Below are 7327 nucleotides of genomic sequence, written 5' to 3'. Positions count from 1 at the left end.
AAGAGTATGTTGGGTTATTATTTCTTCTTTCTGCTTATTCGTACTTCTTGCAGCGCCCAAAGCTGTACTGATCCTGGAATCTGTCTGCACAGGATTATCCCGACCCGCATCCCCATCAAGCCCATTCGACCCAAAAACGATTACTTGCCGCAGATCATCTCCCCCCTCCAAAACGTCGAGAAGTCGGGGGAAGCCTAGCTAGTATGTTGGCATTGCCATCATCAATGGAACATTTTCTTTCACTTTGTCACATTCCTCCTGATTATATACCTGTCCAAGATTTCATTTCCAAGCATGATATATTCCACTGGACTGCTTTTGAGGGCACCAGTTGTGAGAAGTTGCAATCACTGGGCCTGAAGTGGGGTCCAGCTCAGTTGATATTGAGAGGTGTGATGAAGGCCACTGCCCTTTGCAAAAATAATGTCTAGTTTTTTTCTTATACATTGCCTCACCAAAGCCAATCAATATTTTTCTCTGTATGATTGGACTGCTCTTATTTCTTGTTTGACTTTATCAAGCATTCAAGATATAAAATTTACATTTCACAACTGGAATGATTCAATGCGCTAAATAAGAATAAAATGGACTGGTGCACTGATTTGCAGTGGTTTCACCTATTTAAAAACTGTATAATACAGGCTAAATCTAGAAGATTTCCCTTTTTTAGAGCAGTGGTGGCTGTTCAGTGGTAAAAACCAACTTGTACAAATTTAATTTATTTTGTAAATCATTGGGGCCTGTTTCCCATATCCTATGATGGCTTATAGAATTCAGGTATCATTGAATATCTTTTTGATTCATACATTTTTATTCCTGGCAGCCCTTTTTTCATCCATTTTTTTTTTTGGAAGAGCCAAATGTTTTTTCCAATTCTGGAAGCTGGAGTAGTGCTCTGTCATACTTTTTGAAGCAGCTTGCAAACTTCTCCCGCCAGGCACAATGTGCATCTGAATATTTCTCATCAATCATGCCAATGGGTTTGGGAGCTGGGAATTCCCTCATGTCTGGAAATGTTAGAGCAACAAAATGGCGTATGGTTTCAATTTCGATGAATGCCAATATAATGGGGCGATTGGTATTGGGTCCAACAAAGTCGGGGAAGAATGATTGGCTTTCACGTTTTGAATAAAAAATGACTGGTCTCTGGAATGCATTGGCAATTGGCCTTCCCATTCCTGGCATTCCCATCCAATATTTAACCGCACATGGTTCAGGTGATGGAACATCCAAACTCATTAAATGTTCATCAACTGTATAGAAAGGGTTTGCTTTGGTGTAGAATTCTCTCCTCTTTTTCAATTCCGCCATTAGAGATGACCGTATATGCATGTATTGGCCTTCTCCTATTCCCAAACAGAATGCCACAGCCCTAAATCCACAGTGTCCATCTCCCTGAACATCAAAAACATGTTCCACCGATGGTTGAATTTGCAATGGTAGCTCCCATATGTAATCAATTCTCCTTGGTGGATGAGGCAGGGGTCCATAAATATTGGTGTCTAGTGGGGCTCTCTGACTTGTGGAAGTCTTGGGTGTTGATGATGAGGACTTACACAGTCTTGGGTCAATAAAGTTTGTATTCCTTCCAGTTGGACTGGAAGCAGCTACAGATGATTGTGATATCCTTGGTATTAATGGTGTCTGTGATATGTCTGGCTCAGTTTTAAATGGATGGTGAACATTGGCAGAATAGTACTGCCCCTCATTTGTTATGTTATCCAAGGATTTGTACAATGAAACAGGAGTGTTCGTTGTGGGATTGGATCCTGATTGAGATATACTTTTTCGTCTCTTAGAAGGCCCCGATGGACTGTACTGCATGGGAAAATTGTGTGGATTGGTTATGCTGGGGCTTTGAGGCATGGGATAAGTGGGAGGATTTGATATGCTCATGCTCATTCTTCTTTGGACTGGACTCATGCTCATTCTTCTTTGGACAGGATTGGCAGGGTAATTTGATCCACTAAAGCCAGGTTGTGGGCTATAATACATTTGACTCCCCAGGTAATTTGATCCGTGTTGAATTGGCCCAGTCAATGATGGGGGATCTTGTAATAATGTAACATTTTCTGGAATTTTAATATGAGGGTTACTAGTATTTGGAATAAATTGTCTGGGTTGAGTGGCCCGCAAATTGTTTGGTTTGGGAATATGAGTGACCTGATGAGTGGGGATATGGCATGGTTGTTCTTTGGCGGATATTGTTGGTTTGGCCTGAGATTTGTTCAGCCATTTCTCCATTCCTGATTTGGTGGCATCTTCCCAATTTTGGTTTGTGATAGAGGGGAAAACCAACCTGGATTCAGTCCTGTGATGGATTATTGATCTTAATGAGCAAGCATTAAGTATATATCCATAATTTTTTGTGTGATCATGCTGAACAACATAATGGGAGCTGAGACCCTCTTGTCTACCTACTCTGCTCGGTGCTTCAATTGCTACCTGACAGTGGGAGTCATGGCAATTATGCTGGAAGTTCAGACAACATATTACATCCTATTTGTGGAAAATTTGCCTGGTCAGCTGCAGATGTTATAATTTTATGTGCCACATCCACATGTTTATAAATCATGCATGTTGTTTGACTCACCTCAGCTCTGCCATAGAAAAGTTTTTTGGTATCATTATATTCCCGCATTTGATAAAATTGGTTGATTCCCGCAGGCTGATATGCTTTGAATTCTATGAAAAATGAACTTGACAAATGTGAAGGTTGCCATATTGATACCACAGATCCCACCATGGGGTGCGTTTTTGGCCTAGATATCTACATATTACTTTGTATTCATAAGTTTATACTGAAATTCATCACAATAATATTTGCCAACTCACCAACACAAATATTCCTTTGCAGACTATATCATATTCACCTGTTTTGATGCTTGAAATCAATCTCCACCTTACTGTGGGATATTGTTGAACAAGGTAAATGGGAGGAGCCACACCCTCTTCTGCTGAATACTCCCCATCATATATAACTGGATATGCAATAGGTTGAGAAAGGTCTATTCCCATGAGCTTTTGGACCTCTTTGTTGTGTTTGAATACATCTGTGACATTTTTTGAAGGTCGGAAAAAAGCGTTCAATTTATGATTAAATAGAATCACACCAGATAATATGAGCCTCATTGCTTGATAATTGGAGAAAGTTAGGGCTATGTCCCTCCCTGGCGCTTGGCGGTTGGAATGAATTGATGCATTCCTCATTATACCATTGTAAGCTTCAAATTTTTCTGATGCAAACAAGCATGGTGGCCCAAACCTCCTGACAGATTCAGGGAGATGTATGAGCATGTGGAATTTTGGTTTATTGACCCATTGTGCATTCATGCTCAGCACATGATAAAGGAATAGATCTATGTGATGTTTGAGGTCTTCAATATATCTGTCCATGTTCTCAATTCTTGTCTGGTAAACAAAAGTACACAGGTAACACAGGGACATCCATAAATCCCTCTTCTTTCTGTTCATGAATGGAAAGAACACAAATGGGGCAGCTTGAATGACTATCTTCATGTGTTTTCCAATGAAACTCTTGTAGTGGTTTACCATAAATATTGACCTCAAAGATGGAATATTGAGTGAATCCCTGTTGAATGATTGCCAATGGGCCTCCAGTCTCCTTTTATCTCCCTCTGTGAGGCCCTCCATGAAATCACGCAGGAGGTATCGAATAACCCCAAGTTGCAAGACATGCAATATTTCTACAGGGGTGTCTTTGCACCCATCAAATCCTATTCAGGTAGGAGATATTTTCAGCAACACCAAACATTAGACAATGGAAAACATGGTTTAGGAGGGCTGACCTTTCAGTGTGTAGAAACGGTTGAATAGGCAATGTGGCCCAGTCTTTTCTGTGGCTTCTATGGATTCCCTCTGTCCTGGCTTGTTCCGCTGATGATACCGCTCAACAAATTCCACATTTATGTTGTCTTTCAGCCCATTTTCTTTGGTTTTGTTATCATACTCAGTCTTTGCTTCAGTTTTAGATTCTGTCCAAAATTTATGCATTTTTGATATGGTGTCTTCCCACACTCTTGGAGGAGGGGGCTTGATGGTGCATAATGGGTAGGTCAGATGTAGTAACCATACAAATACATGCATACATTTGCTCACAATGTTTCCCCCTGTGGTCAATCCAAAATAATCCTTCACATAGCCCACCAAGGATTTGTCAGCCTTCTTGGTGACAGATAGTTGACACATGCGGCATGGACTGTTGGCATTTGCAGGCATGGGTGTGCTTGTCATCTCCGCATGCATGGGTGAGTCCCCCAGTGCCACCAATACCATACTCATAATGAGGACTTTCTGATTGAGTACACTGTCATAAGCAAAGTGGCCTTTGGTACTCATTTCACTAATTGCAATATGACAGAAGGAAACCCCGTGTATGAGTGGAACTATCATAATGGACTGATAATCAATTTCTAGGTGATGCCAACTTACTTAATTTCCTCTATGATGGGATCTGCCAACTCTAAGCAACTGGCCACATTGGAGGTTGACACAAAATGACAGTTGTATTCCTGATTAGACCAGTGTGGATGAAGACCAGATAATGTAAAATAATATGAGATATGCTTGTTCCATTGTTTCGAACAGTTACCAGATGTGTCATCTGCATAGAGTGTAATTGGTACATGTCGGATGATGCAACCGTCAGCCTTTTTTCTCCATGGGTTTGGTAGCTCAATTTCATTGATTATTGTATGGCTAACATCTTCTTCTATGAACATACCAAAACGTGGTCAATTTAAAAATTAATGTGTGTTTGTGATTGATATATATATATATACTTACCATAAATCAATCCGCCACATTCCTTTTGTAGATATAATTGATTTTCCATGAGGATTTCTGAGTACATCTCGTCAAATTCACATATATCAACCACTCTTTGGGCTGAAGTATTACTGAATTTAATATCTGCAGGCATAATAATTTGAAATCCTATTCCTGAATCATTGGGCCGGAATTCAGGATCACAGCATTTGGCATAGAGCTTGCCTTTGCATTTGTAAAAGAAAGTTGGGATCACCACTTCCCCAGAAATAAGCCGTGTGGGCTCGTATATGTAGTAATGCTTGTCTTGATTGTACACCATCTGAACCCTCACATCCCGCGGTAGATCTTCTCGCCACTTGAAGCTCTGGCACAGGCTGTCAATTGGATCTCCACTTGGATCATGTGGATAGTACTCCAGGTGGTTGGATACATATGGATTTAGCAATTCCTAATCAAAGTAATAGAAGATTTCAGCTCAAAATCCATTGAATACAATAACATGAATGACCAACATTAGCCAATATTCCTTTTACACTGATGTGGAATATCTTATTATCCCATACACTGATTGTTTCCTGATTAATAATGTTGAGATAATTTCTTAGTCTTTCTCTGGTCCGCCTAGCAGCATCCCAATATGGCAAAACCATTTTCTTTGTTTTAAGTACAGCCCTGATATGGATGTAAGCCACACGTGATAGAAGATGGTGCAAGAATCCCAGAATAAGACATGCCATGAACTCCTGGAAATTCAATACGATTCAAACACCAAATTAGAATCACTATGCACATTGATACAGTGGGTCATCTAATTTGTTTTGGCACTGCATTGTTCATTGCAGATAAATGTAGTGCCAAAAACATTACATGACCCACTGTACATTATATATAGGCAGAAATTTACCTCTTGTTTCCAGAATGGCTGCCAATCATCTTCAGCATTGATACCTGCTTGACTGGTATTTTGAGGTTGCACATTAATTGCTTCCATTGGATCACCTAATATCTCCCATGCGTCAAATTCATCTGAATGGTCTGAAGGTGGCGGATGAACACCTGTCGAATCTGAAGCAAATCCAACATAATCATCATCTTGGATAACATAAGGCTGGTTTACCACTGGATCCTGCATATCAGTGTCTAAGGTATCTTGATGAGTGTTTTCCCAATCCATATGTGATGGCCCAGCAGCTGGCTGCTGCTGTTCTAATTGAACCGTATACACTGAATGATGCCTGACTGCATTCAAGTGTGAAGCTGACCTCAAGTGCTCTGTGACATGAGCCATTGTGCGGCCTTGGCAGTAAACACATTGGTAACGAGAGTTGCCAAAAGCATCTACACTCCTTGTGAAACCTGCCAATTCAAAGTATTAAATCAGCACCAACATACTCCAAAATGACCATCAAGACTGACCAGGTAATTCCGCCATTTGATGACAGTCACAGACACAGGTTAAAATAATTAATATGGCCCAGTTATTTAGTCAAGATAAACCAATCAAATTTTGTCTAAATTTGTTATGAATTGGTTATGGAGTGAATGTATGAATTTTCCTTGGTCTCAAAGTGACAACAATTAACAAAATCCAAACAATTATTGTATGGGGTTTTGGGCCCATAAAATAATTGGGTTTGTTATTTTATTTGAATGGGAAACAAATAAATGCTATATTTAATTGTATTAATAATAAAAAATCCAATCAGTGAGGAGCCTGTTGACGATTGGTGGCATGAAGTGAGTGCTGGGTGAGTGCGTTGAAGGCCCGGGTGGAATTGACTGAACCAAAGATCAGTCGAGTCCACGGGGAAAGAGCGACGGTGTGGAATCCGTGGATATGATCGGGATCCGTCCAGCGTCGCATCCACGGATCAATGAACTACATATCGTGAGACACAATCAGAGATTTTCACCCGGCCACTCCCCCCAGCACGATCAGTTGTCTCCACCCTGGCCCGATCAAACCTCTCGAGATCATGTCTGATCAGAAATCACCACCGCTCCAACCAAACATGCACCACGATATAAACGGCTCGTTCTGGCACCTTCTTGCTCAGCTATCCCCTCAGCCCCATCACATCTACCTTGATCCAAACGACTGTACTCACCTGAATCCCTCCGAACCATTCCGATATTGCAATATCATGTCTGCCAGCCCCGCCAAACGATTTGTGCCCCGGTTTGCACCTCGATCAACCGCAGGTAGGCTATACTCCACATTTCCTCAACACCTGTAACATCGGTCATGGGCCTTATACTAATCCTATTATATGACTTCCTTCCAGGTCCTGTCCGCCGATCTCAAACAATTAGTTCAGCCCGAGGGGCTGCAGCCCCGTACCCAGCCAACCGACCCAATCAACCCGCGGAACGCTCTGTCCCAGATGCAGCCTCCGCTGAATTGAACCGCGGCAATGGCTCTGCAGAGGTGGCCAACGGACCAGATCGAGCCACTGTGGCTTCCGAAGCAGCCAATCGGGCTGGAGACCCAGCTCCCGAACCAACTCGCCCCGAGATGTCGATCCATCCTGACTTG

The sequence above is a fragment of the Puccinia triticina genome, chromosome 3A, assembly GCF_026914185.1.
Source record: "Puccinia triticina chromosome 3A, complete sequence".
NCBI classification, from domain to species: domain Eukaryota; kingdom Fungi; phylum Basidiomycota; class Pucciniomycetes; order Pucciniales; family Pucciniaceae; genus Puccinia; species Puccinia triticina.
This window is presented reverse-complemented; position numbering follows the sequence as displayed.